Source organism: Leptodactylus fuscus, chromosome 4, assembly GCF_031893055.1.
Source record: "Leptodactylus fuscus isolate aLepFus1 chromosome 4, aLepFus1.hap2, whole genome shotgun sequence".
Taxonomy (NCBI): domain Eukaryota; kingdom Metazoa; phylum Chordata; class Amphibia; order Anura; family Leptodactylidae; genus Leptodactylus; species Leptodactylus fuscus.
Window position 1 is genome coordinate 7,812,627 of NC_134268.1, and position 22,146 is coordinate 7,834,772.

Genomic DNA, 22,146 nt, shown 5'->3' on the forward strand with positions numbered 1-22,146 from the left:
ATAGAGAGAAGGTGGCTCAATTCTTGGAGGCAACTCCAGGTCCTGATACTAATGATTTGGACTTTTCTCCTTTGACAGCAGAGTTAACAGTGGAGGAGGTGAAAGAGGCCATAGATAAGTTACATCTGAAGAAGGCACCAGGTCCAGATGGGATTACAGCTGAGTTCTATAAGAAATTCCGAGACCTCTTGGCACCAATTCTCGTGGATGTATACAAAACTAGTCTAGAAAACCACCTGATGCCTCCATCCATGAGAGTGTCCTCCCTGATCCTGCTGTCTAAAGGTAAAGAGCCTAGTGACATCAAGAACTGGAGGCCGATTGCCCTCTTGAATGTCGATAGGAAGATTCTTGCAAAAATTCTGTTCTCTAGATTAGTTTGTTTGTCCCCGGCACTGTTGGCAGGCTCACAGTTTGGCACAGTTAAAGGGCGGAACATCTCTGGAGCAGTTATCTCGATAAGGGAGATGTTTGAGAGATGTAAAGCTCTGAGGTGTGGGAGATATGTTGTGAGTCTTGACCAGGCTAAGGCCTTTGACAGAGTAGACCATGAGTATCTATGGGCGACTTTGACAAAGTACGGTATTCCGGGACAATTTGTGGATTGGCTGAGAACTTTGTACCGTGAGGCGGAGAGCTTTCCTCTGATTAATGGTTGGCAGGGTGATGCTTTCAGGGTTGAGGCAGGGGTGAGACAAGGTTGCCCACTGAGTCCATTACTGTACGTGTTTGCCATAGACCCGTTTCTTAGGTCACTGCAGGAGTGTGATTTTCAGGGGGCGCCGGTCCCCCACTGCTTGCCCCTGAGAGTTGTTGCCTACGCGGATGATGTGACTGTGGTGATATCTGAGCCTCGTGAGGTGGAGATGTTGTCTGCAGCCATCAGAAGTTACTCAGAGGCCTCCGGGTCTCTTGTCAACCTTGAGAAGAGTCAAGCTCTCTGGACGGGTCATACTGGTCCTACATTTGATCTGCCGCAGTTTGCACAGGCCTCCTCCTATATTAAGATCCTTGGGGTGAAATTCGGGAGGGATGATAATTGCAGACTAAATTGGGAAGAAAAGTTGGAATCCGGAAATGCAAAGGTTCAGCGATGGAAGAACTGGAGGCTGACCTATAGAGAAAGGGTTAAAATGTTGAAGACTTACCTGGTCCCTGTCTTCTTGTACGTCTCTGTTGTCTTTCCTTTGCCAGAATCTTTCTCCGCTAGGCTCTTTAGCCTGTTCTTCCAACTTTTGTGGGGGAACAGGTTGAACCCAGTAAAAAGAGGGATAACCTACCTACAGAGGAGAGAGGGTGGGCTGGATATGTTAAATCCAAGGGTGTTTTTTGACTCCATGTTTCTAAAAGTAAATTTTGGTTGCCTGGACTCAGATAACAGCTCCCTGTGGGTAAATAGTATCAGGAATTGGATATTGCCTTTTGCAGAATCCTGGGTGCGAGGCGGCAGCCTTAAGAGGGGTCGATCGACTCGTGACTACCTCCCCCAGTATCTGGACTATGGCATAAGGTGCCTGAAAAAATGGGGTATTGAAAAGACCTATCTGGTGAGTAAGACCAGGAGAGATCTATACACCAGGGTATGTAAGACCTTCTATTGTCTCCAGCCGGCATTGAGGGACTGCACATCTATAACCCTGCAGGATAGTCTGAGGCTCCTCACTGGTCGGAGGCTCCCTGCAAAGTTCTTTGACATTGCCTGGCTATCTCTGCATGGGAAACTTTTTGTAAGAGGCAACCTAAAACATCTCAGTGTGACAGATCGGGCATGTCCATTAGGTTGTCAGCAGGAGGAGACCATGGCACATTTTATATCGGAGTGCGGGGGAGGGCGAAAGATCTGGCAGGAAATATCCCGGAGGCTGAAAATTCCCCGATTACAATCACTCAAATACCCCGAAATCATATATGGCATCCCAACTAATATAGGTGACATTAACCGGGAGACCCTGTATATTATTATTACTGTCATCAAATATTATCACTGGCATACGAGGACCCAGGTGTCCCTACACAGAGAGCCCTTCCGTCATATGACCGCTGTCACATATATCATGTCTGAACTGAGGTGGATAAAGTCTCTGGAGGTCAGAAAAAAGTCTGATAATGTAAAATTGTGGAGAAATGTATATATCGATTGCTGAATATTCTGATAACACTGCAAATAAGTCTGTTCATTTATTTATGGATTTTTTTTTTTTTTTCCCCCTCTTTATCCTGCCAGCAATGGACTCTTAAGTTAAAGTGATTCTCATTTTTGTTATCTGACAGACATGTCTGATTTATGTTATATTATTATTATTATTAGTTATTAATTCTGCTGGAATGTAATGTATTTTTGTTTTGTTTTTACTAATAAAAATTACCTCCTATGTACAAGAATATAACTACTATAATACTGCCCCCTATGCACAAGAATATAACTACTATAATACTGCTCCTATGTACAAGAATATAACTACTATAATACTACCTCCTATGTACAAGAATACAACTACTATAATACTACTCCTATGTACAAGAATATCACTACTATAATACTGCTCCTATGTACAAGAATATAACTACTATAATACTACTTCATATGTACAAGAACATAACTACTATAATACTACTCCTATGTACAAGAATATAACTACTATAATACTACCTCCTATGTACAAGAATATAACTACTATAATACTACTCCTATGTACAAGAATATAACTACTATAATACTGCCCCCTATGTACAAGAATATAACTACTATAATACTGCCCCCTATGTACAAGAACATAACTACTATAATACTACTCCTATGTACAAGAATATAACTACTATAATACTGCTCCTATGTTCAAGAACATAACTACTATAATACTGCTCCTATGTACAAGAATATAACTACTATAATACTACTCCTATGTACAAGAATATAACTACTATAATACTGCTCCTATGTACAAGAATATAACTACTATAATACTACTCCTATGTACAAGAATATAACTACTATAATACTACTCCTATATACAAGACTATAACTACTATAATACTACTCCTATGTACAAGAATATAACTACTATAATACTACTCCTATATACAAGACTATAACTACTATAATACTACTCCTATGTACAAGAATATAACTACTATAACACTGCTCCTATGTACAAGAATATAACTACTATAATACTACTCCTATGTACAAGAATATAACAACTATAATACTGCTCCTATGTACAAGACTATAACTACTATAATACTACTCCTATGTACAAGAATATAACAACTATAATACTACTCCTATGTACAAGAATATAACTACTATAATACTACTCCTATGTACAAGAATATAACCACTATAATACTGCTCCTATGTACAAGAATATAACTACTATAATACTGCTCCTATGTACAAGAATATAACTACTATAATACGCCCCCTATGTACAAGAACATAACTACTATAATACTACTCCTATGTACAAGAATATAACTACTATAATACTACTCCTATATACAAGACTATAACTACTATAATACTACTCCTATGTACAAGAATATAACTACTATAATACTACTCCTATGTACAAGAATATGACTACTATAATACTACTCCTATGTACAAGAATATAACTACTATAATACTGTCCCCTATGTACAAGAACATAACTACTATAATACTATTCCTATATACAAGAATATAACTACTATAATACTACTCCTATGTACAAGAATATAACTACTATAATACTATTCCTATATACAAGAATATAACTACTATAATACTACTCCTATGTACAAGAATATAACTACTATAATACTACCTCCTAAGTACAAGAATATAACTACTATAATACTACTCCTATGTACAAGAATATAACTACTATAATACTGCTCCTATGTACAAAAATATAACTACTATAATACTACTCCTATGTACAAGAATATAACTATTATAATACTACTCCTATGTACAAGAATAAAACTACTATAATAATACTCCTATGTACAAGAATATAACTACTATAATACTGCTCCTATGTACAAGAATATAACTACTATAATACTACTCCTATGTACAAGAACATAACTACTATAATACTACTCCTATGTACAAGAATATAACTACTATAATACTACTCCTATGTACAAGAATATAACTACTATAATACTACCTCCTATGTACAAGAACATAACTACTATAATACTACTCCTATGTACAAGAATATAACTACTATAATACTACTCCTATGTACAAGAATATAACTACTATAATACTGTCCCCTATGTACAAGAATATAACTACTATAATACTGCCCCCTATGTACAAGAACATAACTACTATAATACTACTCCTATGTACAAGAATATAACTACTATAATACTACCTCCTATGTACAAGAATATAACTACTATAATACTACTCCTATGTACAAGAATATAACTACTATAATACTGCTCCTATGTACAAGAATATAACTACTATAATACTGCTCCTATGCACAAGAATATAACTACTATAATACTACTATGTACAAGAACATAACTACTATAATACTACTCCTATGTACAAGAATATAACTACTATAATACTACTATGTACAAGAATATAACTACTATAATACTACTCCTATGTACAAGAATATAACTACTATAATACTGCTCCTATGTACAAGAATATAACTACTATAATACTGCTCCTATGTACAAGAATATAACTACTATAATACTGCCCCCTATGTACAAGAATATAACTACTATAATATTGCCCCCTATGTACAAGAACATAACTACTATAATACTACTCCTATGTACAAGAATATAACTACTACAATACTACTCCTATGTACAAGAATATAACTACTATAATACTACTCCTATGTACAAGAATATAACTATTATAATACTGCCCCCTATGTACAAGAACATAACTACTATAATACTACTCCTATGTACAAGAATATAACTACTATAATACTGCTCCTATGTTCAAGAACATAACTACTATAATATTGCTCCTATGTACAAGAATATAACTACTATAATACTACTCCTATATACAAGAATATAACTACTCTAATACTGCTCCTATGTACAAGAATATAACTACTATAATACTACTCCTATGTACAAGAATATAACTACTATAAAACTGCTCCTATGTACAAGAATATAACTACTATAATACTACTCCTATGTACAAGAATATAACTACTATAATACTGCTTCTATGTACAAGAATATAACTACTATAATACTACCTCCTATGTACAAGAATATAACTACTATAATACTACTCCTGTGTACAAGAATATAACTGCTATAATACTACTCCTATGTACAAGAATATAACTACTATAATACTGCCTCCTATGTACAAGAATATAACTACTATAATACTACTCCTATGTACAAGAATATAACTACTATAATTCTACCTCCTATGTACAAGAATATAACTACTATAATACTGCTCCTATGTACAAGAATATAACTACTATAATACTGCTCCTATGTACAAGGATATAGCTACTATAATACTACCTCCTATGTACAAGAATATAACTACTATAATACTACTCCTATGTACAAGAATATAACTACTATAATACTACTCCTATGTACAAGAATATAACTACTATAATACTGCTCCTATGTACAAGAATATAACTACTATAATACTACTCCTATGTACAAGAATATAACTACTATAATACTGCTCCTATGTACAAGAATATAACTACTATAATACTGCTCCTATGTACAAGAATATAACTACTATAATACTACTCCTATGTACAAGAATATAACTACTATAATACTACTCCTATGTACAAGAATATAACTACTATAATACTACTCCTATGTACAAGAATATAACTACTATAATACTGCTCCTATGTACAAGAATATAACTACTATAATACTACTCCTATGTACAAGAATATGACTACTATAATACTACTCCTATGTACAAGAATATAACTACTATAATACTGTCCCCTATGTACAAGAACATAACTACTATAATACTATTCCTATATACAAGAATATAACTACTATAATACTACTCCTATGTACAAGAATATAACTACTATAATACTATTCCTATATACAAGAATATAACTACTATAATACTACTCCTATGTACAAGAATATAACTACTATAATACTGCCCCCTATGCACAAGAATATAACTACTATAATACTGCTCCTATGTACAAGAATATAACTACTATAATACTACCTCCTAAGTACAAGAATATAACTACTATAATACTACTCCTAAGTACAAGAATATAACTACTATAATACTACTCCTATGTACAAGAATATAACTACTATAATACTGCTCCTATGTACAAGAATATAACTACTATAATACTACTCCTATGTACAAGAATATAACTATTATAATACTACTCCTATGTACAAGAATAAAACTACTATAATAATACTCCTATGTACAAGAATATAACTACTATAATACTGCTCCTATGTACAAGAATATAACTACTATAATACTACCTCCTATGTACAAGAATATAACTACTATAATACTACTCCTATGTACAAGAATATAACTACTATAATACTACCTCCTATGTACAAGAACATAACTACTATAATACTACTCCTATGTACAAGAATATAACTACTATAATACTACTCCTATGTACAAGAATATAACTACTATAATACTGCCCCCTATGTACAAGAATATAACTACTATAATACTGCCCCCTATGTACAAGAACATAACTACTATAATACTACTCCTATGTACAAGAATATAACTACTATAATACTACCTCCTATGTACAAGAATATAACTACTATAATACTACTCCTATGTACAAGAATATAACTATTATAATACTACTCCTATGTACAAGAATAAAACTACTATAATAATACTCCTATGCACAAGAATATAACTACTATAATACTACTATGTACAAGAACATAACTACTATAATACTACTCCTATGTACAAGAATATAACTACTATAATACTACTATGTACAAGAATATAACTACTATAATACTACTCCTATGTACAAGAATATAACTACTATAATACTGCTCCTATGTACAAGAATATAACTACTATAATACTGCTCCTATGTACAAGAATATAACTACTATAATACTGCCCCCTATGTACAAGAATATAACTACTATAATATTGCCCCCTATGTACAAGAACATAACTACTATAATACTACTCCTATGTACAAGAATATAACTACTACAATACTACTCCTATGTACAAGAATATAACTACTATAATACTACTCCTATGTACAAGAATATAACTATTATAATACTGCCCCCTATGTACAAGAACATAACTACTATAATACTACTCCTATGTACAAGAATATAACTACTATAATACTGCTCCTATGTTCAAGAACATAACTACTATAATATTGCTATATACAAGAATATAACTACTATAATACTGCTCCTATGTACAAGAATATAACTACTATAATACTACTCCTATGTACAAGAATATAACTACTATAATACTGCTCCTATGTACAAGAATATAACTACTATAATACTACTCCTATGTACAAGAATATAACTACTATAATACTACTCCTGTGTACAAGAATATAACTACTATAATACTGCCTCCTATGTACAAGAATATAACTACTATAATACTACTCCTATGTACAAGAATATAACTACTATAATACTGCCCCCTATGTACAAGAATATAACTACTATACTACTGCTCCTATGTACAAGAATATAACTACTATAATACTACCTCCTATGTACAAGAATATAACTACTATAATACTACTCCTATGTACAAGAATATGTCTACTATAATACTACTCCTATGTACAAGAATATAACTACTATAATACTGCTCCTATGTACAAGAATATGTCTACTATAATACTACTCCTATGTACAAGAATATAACTACTATAATACTGCTCCTATGTACATGAATATAACTACTATAATACTGCTCCTATGTACAAGAATATAATTACTATAATACTACTCCTATGTACAAGAATATAACTACTATAATACTGCTCCTATGTACAAGAATATATCTACTATAATACTGCCTCCTATGTACAAGAATATAACTACTATAATACTACTCCTATGTACAAGAATATAACTACTATAATACTTCTCCTATGTACAAGAATATAACTGCTATAATACTACTCCTATGTACAAGAATATAACTACTATAATACTGCCTCCTATGTACAAGAATATAACTACTATAATACTACTCCTATGTACAAGAATATAACTACTATAATTCTACCTCCTATGTACAAGAATATAACTACTATAATACTGCTCCTATGTACAAGAATATAACTACTATAATACTGCTCCTATGTACAAGGATATAGCTACTATAATACTACCTCCTATGTACAAGAATATAAGTACTATAATACTACTCCTATGTACAAGAATATAACTACTATAATACTACCTCCTATGTACAAGAATATAACTACTATAATACTGCTCCTATGTACAAGGATATAGCTACTATAATACTACCTCCTATGTACAAGAATATAAGTACTATAATACTACTCCTATGTACAAGAATATAAGTACTATAATACTACTCCTATGTACAAGAATATAACTACTATAATACTACCTCCTATGTACAAGAATATAACTACTATAATACTACTCCTATGTACAAGAATATAACTACTATAATTCTACCTCCTATGTACAAGAATATAACTACTATAATACTGCTCCTATGTACAAGAATATAACTACTATAATACTGCTCCTATGTACAAGGATATAGCTACTATAATACTACCTCCTATGTACAAGAATATAAGTACTATAATACTGCTCCTATGTACAAGAATATAACTACTATAATACTACTCCTATGTACAAGAATATAACTACTATAATACTACTCCTATGTACAAGAATATAACTACTATAATACTACTCCTATGTACAAGAATATAACTACTATAATACTGCTCCTATGTACAAGAATATAACTACTATAATACTGCTCCTATGTACAAGAATATAACTACTATAATACTGCTCCTATGTACAAGAATATAACTACTAGGTTTGTCCTTCGGCCTATAGACTGCGACCACCCATTGATGAATGATACGACTGTCATGGCGAACATAATTATTTCCACTGAACAGGTAAGTGAATATGGTGCGATGATAGTGGAGCATCCTCTCCTGCCGGGACCGTGCAGCCGCGAGGTAGAGAAGATGGCGCAGGGCTGCACCGCCGCAGCTGATGATGGATGAACGTCACTGAACCGTCACACCGAGACTTATAATAGATAGACAACGTTATTGCATTTGGTGTCGCTTCCTCATAATGTCACATATTGTGTATTAGCGAGCGGTATAGAGCCCCCCCAGGGTAATGTCAGACGGTAGGACTCACCTTCAGTGAAGATACATTTGTTACTGGTGACAACAAGAAACCTTCCAGAACTCATCAGCCTGTAAGATAAGAAGCTTCATCCACTACCCCCATCTATACGCTTCACTGACAGGACTTAAAGGGAGAGTGTCACTAGACCCAGCATATCACCCAGCACTGCAGATAGATAGGTTATTGCAGCGCCGCACCTCCCATGAGGCGACCTGAAGCGAGCGCTTCAGGCGGCACTATGCCAGGGCCCCAGGGAGGGCAGCATTTTTTCTTACCTAAGCCGGTCCAGGACAAGCTGTCCTGGACTGGCTTAGCACCGAGCGGTGGTTTGAGGAGGCCACTGGAGTAGCGCTGCTCCAGCAGCCTCCCCTCATGCTCAGGCAGAGAGCAGGTCGTCTCCGTTCCTGCTCTCTGCCGGCAAATCGGCCCTGCAGATAGATAGGTTACTGTCACCAGAACCAGCATATCACCCCAGCCCTGCAGATAGATAGGTTACTGTCACCAGTACCAGCATATCACCCCAGCCCTGCAGATACAGTCCTATGAAAAAGTTTGGGCACCCCTATTAATCTTAATAATTTTTAGTTCTAAATATTTTGGTGTTTGCAGCAGCCATTTCAGTTTGATATCTCTAATAACTGATGGACACAGTAATATTTCAGGATTGAAATGAGGTTTATTGTACTAACAGAAAATGTGCAATATGCATTAAACCAAAATTTGACCGGTGCAAAAGTATGGGCACCTCAACAGAAAAGTGACATTAATATTTAGTAGATCCTCCTTTTGCCTCTAGTCGCTTCCTGTAGCTGTTAATCAGTTCCTGGATCCTGGATGAAGGTATTTTGGACCATTCCTCTTTACAAAACAATTCAAGTTCAGTTCAGTTTGATGGTCGCCGAGCATGGACAGCCCGCTCTCAAATCATCCCACAGATGTTCAATGATATTCAGGTCTGGGGACTGGGATGGCCATTCCAGAACATTGTAATTGTTCCTCTGCATGAATGCCTGAGGATTTGGAGCGGTGTTTTGGATCATTGTCTTACTGAAATATCCATCCCCGGCGTAACTTCAACTTCGTCACTGATTCTTGAACATTATTCTCAAGAATCTGCTGATACTGAGTGGAATCCATGCGACCCTCAACTTTAACAAGTTTCCCGATGCCGGCATTGGCCACACAGCCCCAAAGCATGATGGAACCTCCACCAAATTTTACAGTGGGTAGCAAGTGTTTTTCTTGGAATGCTGTTTAACGCCTTTTTGTATGACCAAACAACTCAATCTTTGTTTCATCAGTCCACAGGACCTTCTTCCAAAATGAAGCTGCCTTGTCCAAATGTGCTTTTTCATACCCCAGGCGAATCTGTTTGTGGCGTACGTGCAGGAACGGCCTCTTTCTCATCACTCTCCCATACAGCTCTTCCTTGTGCAAAGTGCGCTGTATTGTTGGCCGATGCACAGTGACACCATCTGCAGCAAGATGATGCTGCAGCTCTTTGGAGGTGGTCTGTGGATTGTCCTTGACTCTTCTCACCATTCTTCTTCTCTGCCTTTCTGATATTTTTCTTGGCCTGCCACTTCTGGGCTTAACAAGAACTGTCCCTGTGGTCTTCCATTTCCTTACTATGTTCCTCACAGTGGAAACTGACAGGTTAAATATCTGAGACAACGTTTTGTATCCTTCCCCTGAACAACTATGTGGAACAATCTTTGTTTTCAGATCATTTGAGAGCGGGCTGTCCATGCTCGGCAACCATCAAACTTACCTGAACTTGAATTATTTTGTAAAGAGGAATAGTCCAAAATCCCTTCATCCAGGATCCAGGAACTGATTAACAGCTACAGGAAGCGACTAGAGGCAAAAGGAGGATCTACTAAATATTAATGTCACTTTTCTGTTGAGGTGCCCATACTTTTGCACCGTTCAAATTTTGGTTTAATGCATATTGCGCATTTTCTGTTAGTACAATAAACCTCATTTCAATCCTGAAATATTACTGTGTCCATCAGTTATTAGATATATCAAACTGAAATGGCTGTTGCAAACACCAAAATATTTAGAACTAAAAATGATTAAGATTAATAGGGGTGCCCAAACTTTTTCATAGGACTGTAGATAGGTTACTGTCACCAGAACCAGCATATCACATCCAGCCCTGCAGATAGATAGGTTAGTTTTAGAAATTGGCAAACCTCTCAAGATTTGTTTCATGTTCATATTCAACAGCTCAAGTCACCTTATTAGTTTTAGTTTTAACTAGAGATGAGCGAACACTAAAATGTTCGAGGTTCGAAATTCGATTCGAACAGCCGCTCACTGTTCGAGTGTTCGAATGGGTTTCGAACCCCATTATAGTCTATGGGGAACATAAACTCGTTAAGGGGGAAACCCAAATTCGTGTCTGGAGGGTCACCAAGTCCACTATGACACCCCAGGAAATGATACCAACACCCTGGAATGACACTGGGACAGCAGGGGAAGCATGTCTGGGGGCATAAAAGTCACTTTATTTCATGGAAATCCCTGTCAGTTTGCGATTTTCGCAAGCTAACTTTTCCCCATAGAAATGCATTGGCCAGTGCTGATTGGCCAGAGTACGGAACTCGACCAATCAGCGCTGGCTCTGCTGGAGGAGGCGGAGTCTAAGATCGCTCCACACCAGTCTCCATTCAGGTCCGACCTTAGACTCCGCCTCCTCCAGCAGAGCCAGCGCTGATTGGTCGAGTTCCGTACTCTGGCCAATCAGCGCTGGCCAATGCATTCTATTAGCCCGATGAAGTAGAGCTGAATGTGTGTGCTTAGCACACACATTCAGCTCTACTTCATCAGGCTAATAGAATACATTGGCCAATCAGCGCTGGCCAATGCATTCTATTAGCTTGATGAAGCAGAGTGTGCACAAGGGTTCAAGCGCACCCTCGGCTCTGATGTAGCAGAGCTGAGGGTGCACAAGGGTTCAAGTGCACCCTCGGCTCTCCTACATCAGAGCCGAGGGTGCGCTTGAACCCTTGTGCAGCCTCGGCTCTGCTACATCAGAGCCGAGGGTGCGCTTGAACCCTTGTGCAGCCTCGGCTCTGCTACATCAGAGCCGAGGGTGCGCTTGAACCCTTGTGCACACTCTGCTTCATCAAGCTAATAGAATGCATTGGCCAGCGCTGATTGGCCAGAGTACGGAATTCGGCCAATCAGCGCTGGCTCTGCTGGAGGAGGCGGAGTCTAAGATCGCTCCACACCAGTCTCCATTCAGGTCCGACCTTAGACTCCGCCTCCTCCAGCAGAGCCAGCGCTGATTGGCCGAATTCCGTACTCTGGCCAATCAGCACTGGCTAATGCATTGTATTGGCGTGATGAAGCAGTGCTGAATGTGTGTGCTTAGCACACACATTCAGCTCTACTTCATCGGGCTAATAGAATGCATTGGCCAATCAGCGCTGGCCAATGCATTCTATTAGCGTGAACTGAGTTTGCACAGGGGTTCTAGTGCACCCTCGGCTCTGCTACATCAGATTGCTACATCTGATGTAGCAGTGCCGAGTGTGCATCAGATGTGTAGTTGAGCAAAACTGACTCAGCACTGCTAAGTCTCTGCATTCGCATAGGAATGCATTGGCCAGCCTTCGGCCAATCAGCGCTGGCTCTGCCGGAGGAGGCGGAGTCTAAGGTCGGACCTGAATGGAGACTGGTGTGGAGCGATCTTAGACTCCGCCTCCTCCAGCAGAGCCAGCGCTGATTGGCCGAATTCCGTACTCTGGCCAATCAGCGCTGGCCAATGCATTCTATTAGCCCGATGAAGTAGAGCTGAATGTGTGTGCTTAGCACACACATTCAGCTCTACTTCATCAGGCTAATAGAATACATTGGCCAATCAGCGCTGGCCAATGGATTCTATTAGCTTGATGAAGCAGAGTGTGCACAAGGGTTCAAGCGCACCCTCGGCTCTGATGTAGCAGAGCTGAGGGTGCACAAGGGTTCAAGTGCACCCTCGGCTCTCTTACATCAGAGCCGAGGGTGCGCTTGAACCCTTGTGCAGCCTCGGCTCTCCTACATCAGAGCCGAGGGTGCGCTTGAACCCTTGTGCACACTCTGCTTCATCAAGCTAATAGAATGCATTGGCCAGCACTGATTGGCCAGAGTACGGAATTCGGCCAATCAGCGCTGGCCAATGCATCCCTATGGGAAAAAGTTTATCTCACAAAAATCACAATTACACACCCGATAGAGCCCCAAAAAGTTATTTTTAATAACATTCCCCCCTAAATAAAGGTTATCCCTAGCTATCCCTGCCTGTACAGCTATCCCTGTCTCATAGTCACAAAGTTCACATTCTCATATGACCCGGATTTGAAATCCACTATTCGTCTAAAATGGAGGTCACCTGATTTCGGCAGCCAATGACTTTTTCCAATTTTTTTCAATGCCCCCGGTGTCGTAGTTCCTGTCCCACCTCCCCTGCGCTGTTATTGGTGCAAAAAAGGCGCCAGGAAAGGTGGGAGGGGAATCGAATTTTGGCGCACTTTACCACGTGGTGTTCGATTCGATTCGAACATGGCGAACACCCTGATATCCGATCGAACATGTGTTCGATAGAACACTGTTCGCTCATCTCTAGTTTTAACATGTTTGATGTGAATTGCACCTTAATGTGACGTAAAACATAGTGTAGACTGCTCTTAGGGTTCTAGGATCGTATCTCTTTTTATTCGTCTATTTTTGACTATTACGCGAGTCCTGGTGACGTCTACAATGTAACGTATGTGTCATCCCCAGCACACGACCATCTCAGCTCGGCTACATCTGTAATTCTCCTCTCCATCGTAAGCTAAAATCCGGATGCCCCGTAATTTGCTATGACAATGAATTTGGCTCTGAAATAATTAAAATAATTGAATCTTTTAAAAAGTTGCGCCTTAATGAGTATGCAAATGAAACAAATTGCAAATTGCAAACATATGGTACAGTTGTAAAAATGAGAGAAATCCGTTGTATCCTGCACAGACACATTTATTAATTCCAGTTTCTATTACTGTGAAAACATATGTGGAGGAAGCGAAAGAACCGAACGAAGGATCATTACTTTTACTGGCAGCAGCTCTCACCCTGCGCCATCCGCCCTGTGTAATAGACCAGCAAGGTTAGTAATAAACTACAGATGTAGCAGAGAAGAGTTTGTCAGTGATCTTATACTGATCATTCTGTAAGTTCACCGGCAGTCCTATGTAACACCACAGATAACACAGTGATAACTCTCTGAGTACAGGTAATGTAGTAGATGTCACCGGCAGTCCTATGTAACACCACAGATAACACAGTGATAACTCTCTATATACAGGTAATGTAGTAGATGTCACCGGCAGTCCTATGTAACACCACAGATAACACAGTGATAACTCTCTATATACAGGTAATGTAGTAGATGTCACCGGCAGTCCTATGTAACACCACAGATAACACAGTGATAACTCTCTATATACAGGTAATGTAGTAGATGTCACCAGCAGTCCTATGTAACACCACAGATAACACAGTGATAACTCTCTATATACAGGTAATGTAGTAGATGTCACCGGCAGTCCTATGTAACACCACAGATAACACAGTGATAACTCTCTGAGTACAGGTAATGTAGTAGATGTCACCGGCAGTCCTATGTAACACCACAGATAACACAGTGATAACTCTCTATATACAGGTAATGTAGTAGATGTCACCAGCAGTCCTATGTAACACCACAGATAACACAGTGATAACTCTCTATATACAGGTAATGTAGTAGATGTCACCGGCAGTCCTATGTAACACCACAGATAACACAGTGATAACTCTCTGAGTACAGGTAATGTAGTAGATGTCACCGGCAGTCCTATGTAACACCACAGATAACACAGTGATAACTCTCTGAGTACAGGTAATGTAGTAGATGTCACCGGCAGTCCTATGTAACACCACAGATAACACAGTGATAACTCTCTATATACAGGTAATGTAGTAGATGTCACCGGCAGTCCTATGTAACACCACAGATAACACAGTGATAACTCTCTATATACAGGTAATGTAGTAGATGTCACCGGCAGTCCTATGTAACACTACAGATAACACAGTGATAACTCTCTGAGTACAGGTAATGTAGTAGATGTCACCGGCAGTCCTATGTAACACCACAGATAACACAGTGATAACTCTCTATATACAGGTAATGTAGTAGATGTCACCGGCAGTCCTATGTAACACCACAGATAACACAGTGATAACTCTCTGAGTACAGGTAATGTAGTAGATGTCACCGGCAGTCCTATGTAACACCACAGATAACACAGTGATAACTCTCTATATACAGGTAATGTAGTAGATGTCACCGGCAGTCCTATGTAACACTACAGATAACACAGTGATAACTCTCTGAGTACAGGTAATGTAGTAGATGTCACCGGCAGTCCTATGTAACACCACAGATAACACAGTGATAACTCTCTATATACAGGTAATGTAGTAGATGTCACCGGCAGTCCTATGTAACACCACAGATAACACAGCGATAACTCTCTATATACAGGTAATGTAGTAGATGTCACCGGCAGTCCTATGTAACACCACAGATAACACAGTGATAACTCTCTATATACGGGTAATGTAGTAGATGTCACCGGCAGTCCTATGTAACAGCACAGATAACACAGTGATAACTCTCTATATACAGGTAATGTAGTAGATGTCACCGGCAGTCCTATGTAACACCACAGATAACACAGTGATAACTCTCTATATACAGGTAATGTAGTAGATGTCACCGGCAGTCCTATGTAACACCACAGATAACACAGTGATAACTCTCTGAGTACAGGTAATGTAGTAGATGTCACCGGCAGTCCTATGTAACACCACAGATAACACAGTGATAACTCTCTATATACAGGTAATGTAGTAGATGTCACCGGCAGTCCTATGTAACGCCACAGATAACACAGTGATAACTCTCTATATACAGGTAATGTAGTAGATGTCACCGGCAGTCCTATGTAACACCACAGATAACACAGTGATAACTCTCTATATACGGGTAATGTAGTAGATGTCACCGGCAGTCCTATGTAACACCAAAGATAACACAGTGATAACTCTCTATATACAGGTAATGTAGTAGATGTCACCGGCAGTCCTATGTAACACCACAGATAACACAGTGATAACTCTCTATATACAGGTAATGTAGTAGATGTCACCGGCAGTCCTATGTAACACCACAGATAACACAGTGATAACTCTCTATATACAGGTAATGTAGTAGATGTCACCGGCAGTCCTATGTAACACCACAGATAACACAGTGATAACTCTCTGAGTACAGGTAATGTAGTAGATGTCACCGGCAGTCCTATGTAACACTACAGATAACACAGTGATAACTCTCTGAGTACAGGTAATGTAGTAGATGTCACCGGCAGTCCTATGTAACACCACAGATAACACAGTGATAACTCTCTATATACAGGTAATGTAGTAGATGTCACCAGCAGTCCTATGTAACACCACAGATAACACAGTGATAACTCTCTATATACAGGTAATGTGGTAGATGTCACCGGCAGTCCTATGTAACACCACAGATAACACAGTGATAACTCTCTATATACAGGTAATGTAGTAGATGTCACCGGCAGTCCTATGTAACACCACAGATAACACAGTGATAACTCTCTGAGTACAGGTAATGTAGTAGATGTCACCGGCAGTCCTATGTAACACCACAGATAACACAGTGATAACTGTCTATATACAGGTAATGTAGTAGATGTCACCGGCAGTCCTATGTAACACCACAGATAACACAGTGATAACTCTCTGAGTACAGGTAATGTAGTAGATGTCACCGGCAGTCCTATGTAACACTACAGATAACACAGTGATAACTCTCTGAGTACAGGTAATGTAGTAGATGTCACCGGCAGTCCTATGTAACACCACAGATAACACAGTGATAACTCTCTATATACAGGTAATGTAGTAGATGTCACCGGCAGTCCTATGTAACACCACAGATAACACAGTGATAACTCTCTGAGTACAGGTAATGTAGTAGATGTCACCGGCAGTCCTATGTAACAGCACAGATAACACAGTGATAACTCTCTATATACAGGTAATGTAATAGATGTCACCGGCAGTCCTATGTAACAGCACAGATAACACAGTGATAACTCTCTATATACAGGTAATGTAGTAGATGTCACCGGCAGTCCTATGTAACACTACAGATAACACAGTGATAACTCTCTATATACAGGTAATGTAGTAGATGTCACCGGCAGTCCTATGTAACACTACAGATAACACAGTGATAACTCTCTATATACAGGTAATGTAGTAGATGTCACCGGCAGTCCTATGTAACACACAGATAACACAGTGATAACTCTCTATATACAGGTAATGTAGTAGATGTCACCGGCAGTCCTATGTAACAGCACAGATAACACAGTGATAACTCTCTATATACAGGTAATGTAGTAGATGTCACCGGCAGTCCTATGTAACACCAAAGATAACACAGTGATAACTCTCTATATACAGATAATGTAGTAGATGTCACCGGCAGTCCTATGTAACACCACAGATAACACAGTGATAAATCTCTGACTACAGGTAATGTAGTAGATGTCACCGGCAGTCCTATGTAACACCACAGATAACACAGTGATAACTCTCTATATACAGGTAATGTAGTAGATGTCACCGGCAGTCCTATGTAACACCACAGATAACACAGTGATAACTCTCTGAGTACAGGTAATGTAATATATGTCACCGGCAGTCCTATGTAACACACAGATAACACAGTGATAACTCTTTGAGTACAGGTAATGTAGTAGATGTCACCGGCAGTCCTATGTAACAGCACAGATAACACAGTGATAAATCTCTATATACAGGTAATGTAATATATGTCACCGGCAGTCCTATGTAACACACAGATAACACAGTGATAACTCTTTGAGTACAGGTAATGTAGTAGATGTCACCGGCAGTCCTATGTAACAGCACAGATAACACAGTGATAACTCTTTGAGTACAGGTAATGTAGTAGATGTCACCGGCAGTCCTATGTAACACTACAGATAACACAGTGATAACTCTCTGAGTACAGGTAATGTAGTAGATGTCACCGGCAGTCCTATGTAACAGCACAGATAACACAGTGATAACTCTCTATATACAGGTAATGTAGTAGATGTCACCGGCAGTCCTATGTAACACCACAGATAACACAGTGATAACTCTCTATATACAGGTAATGTAGTAGATGTCACCGGCAGTCCTATGTAACACCACAGATAACACAGTGATAACTCTCTATATACAGGTAATGTAGTAGATGTCACCGGCAGTCCTATGTAACACCACAGATAACACAGTGATAACTCTCTATATACGGGTAATGTAGTAGATGTCACCGGCAGTCCTATGTAACAGCACAGATAACACAGTGATAACTCTCTATATACAGGTAATGTAGTAGATGTCACCAGCAGTCCTATGTAACACCACAGATAACACAGTGATAACTCTCTATATACAGGTAATGTAGTAGATGTCACCGGCAGTCCTATGTAACACCACAGATAACACAGTGATAACTCTCTATATACAGGTAATGTAGTAGATGTCAATGGCAGTCCTATGTAACACTACAGATAACACAGTGATAACTCTCTGAGTACAGGTAATGTAGTAGATGTCACCGGCAGTCCTATGTAACAGCACAGATAACACAGTGATAACTCTCTATATACAGGTAATGTAGTAGATGTCACCGGCAGTCCTATGTAACACCACAGATAACACAGTGATAACTCTCTATATACAGGTAATGTAGTAGATGTCACCGGCAGTCCTATGTAACACCACAGATAACACAGTGATAACTCTCTATATACAGGTAATGTAGTAGATGTCACCGGCAGTCCTATGTAACACCACAGATAACACAGTGATAACTCTCTATATACGGGTAATGTAGTAGATGTCACCGGCAGTCCTATGTAACAGCACAGATAACACAGTGATAACTCTCTATATACAGGTAATGTAGTAGATGTCACCAGCAGTCCTATGTAACACCACAGATAACACAGTGATAACTCTCTATATACAGGTAATGTAGTAGATGTCACCGGCAGTCCTATGTAACACCACAGATAACACAGTGATAACTCTCTATATACAGGTAATGTAGTAGATGTCAATGGCAGTCCTATGTAACACCACAGATAACACAGTGATAACTCTCTATATACAGGTAATGTAGTAGATGTCACTGGCAGTCCTATGTAACACCACAGATAACACAGTGATATCTCTCTATATACAGGTAATGTAGTAGATGTCACCGGCAGTCCTATGTAACACCACAGATAACACAGTGATAACTCTCTGAGTACAGGTAATGGAGTAGATGTCACCGGCAGTCCTATGTAACACCACAGATAACACAGTGATAACTCTCTATATACAGGTAATGTAGTAGATGTCACTGGCAGTCCTATGTAACACCACAGATAACACAGTGATAACTCTCTATATACAGGTAATGTAGTAGATGTCACCGGCAGTCCTATGTAACACTACAGATAACACAGTGATAACTCTCTGAGTACAGGTAATGTAGTAGATGTCACCGGCAGTCCTATGTAACACCACAGATAACACAGTGATAACTCTCTATATACAGGTAATGTAGTAGATGTCACCGGCAGTCCTATGTAACACCACAGATAACACAGTGATAACTCTCTATATACAGGTAATGTAGTAGATGTCACCAGCAGTCCTATGTAACACCACAGATAACACAGTGATAACTCTCTATATACAGGTAATGTGGTAGATGTCACCGGCAGTCCTATGTAACACCACAGATAACACAGTGATAACTCTCTATATACAGGTAATGTAGTAGATGTCACCGGCAGTCCTATGTAACACCACAGATAACACAGTGATAACTCTCTGAGTACAGGTAATGTAGTAGATGTCACCGGCAGTCCTATGTAACACCACAGATAACACAGTGATAACTCTCTATATACAGGTAATGTAGTAGATGTCACCGGCAGTCCTATGTAACACCACAGATAACACAGTGATAACTCTCTATATACAGGTAATGTAGTAGATGTCACCGGCAGTCCTATGTAACACCACAGATAACACAGTGATAACTCTCTATATACAGGTAATGTAGTAGATGTCACCGGCAGTCCTATGTAACACCACAGATAACACAGTGATAACTCTCTATATACAGGTAATGTAGTAGATGTCACCGGCAGTCCTATGTAACACCACAGATAACACAGTGATAACTCTCTATATACAGGTAATGTAGTAGATGTCACCGGCAGTCCTATGTAACACCACAGATAACACAGTGATAACTCTCTGAGTACAGGTAATGTAGTAGATGTCAGCGGCAGTCCTATGTAACACCACAGATAACACAGCGATAACTCTCTATATACAGGTAATGTAGTAGATGTCACCGGCAGTCCTATGTAACAGCACAGATAACACAGTGATAACTCTCTGAGTACAGGTAATGTATTAGATGTCACCGGCAGTCCTATGTAACAGCACAGATAACACAGTGATAACTCTCTATATACAGGTAATGTAGTAGATGTCAGCGGCAGTCCTATGTAACACCACAGATAACACAGTGATAACTCTCTGACTACAGGTAATGTAGTAGATGTCACCGGCAGTCCTATGTAACACCACAGATAACACAGTGATAACTCTCTATATACAGGTAATGTAGTAGATGTCACCGGCAGTCCTATGTAACACCACAGATAACACAGTGATAACTCTCTATATACAGGTAATGTAGTAGATGTCACCGGCAGTCCTATGTAACACCACAGATAACACAGTGATAACTCTCTGAGTACAGGTAATGTAATATATGTCACCGGCAGTCCTATGTAACACACAGATAACACAGTGATAACTCTTTGAGTACAGGTAATGTAGTAGATGTCACCGGCAGTCCTATGTAACAGCACAGATAACACAGTGATATCTCTCTATATACAGGTAATGTAATAGATGTCACCGGCAGTCCTATGTAACAGCACAGATAACACAGTGATAACTCTCTATATACAGGTAATGTAGTAGATGTCACCGGCAGTCCTATGTAACACCACAGATAACACAGTGATAACTATCTATATACAGGTAATGTAGTAGATGTCACCGGCAGTCCTATGTAACACCACAGATAACACAGTGATAACTCTCTATATACAGGTAATGTAGTAGATGTCACCGGCAGTCCTATGTAACACCACAGATAACACAGTGATAACTCTCTGACTACAGGTAATGTAGTAGATGTCACCGGCAGTCCTATGTAACACCACAGATAACACAGTGATAACTCTCTATATACAGGTAATGTAGTAGATGTCACCGGCAGTCCTATGTAACACCACAGATAACACAGTGATAACTCTCTATATACAGGTAATGTAGTAGATGTCACCGGCAGTCCTATGTAACACCACAGATAACACAGTGATAACTCTCTGAGTACAGGTAATGTAATATATGTCACCGGCAGTCCTATGTAACACACAGATAACACAGTGATAACTCTTTGAGTACAGGTAATGTAGTAGATGTCACCGGCAGTCCTATGTAACA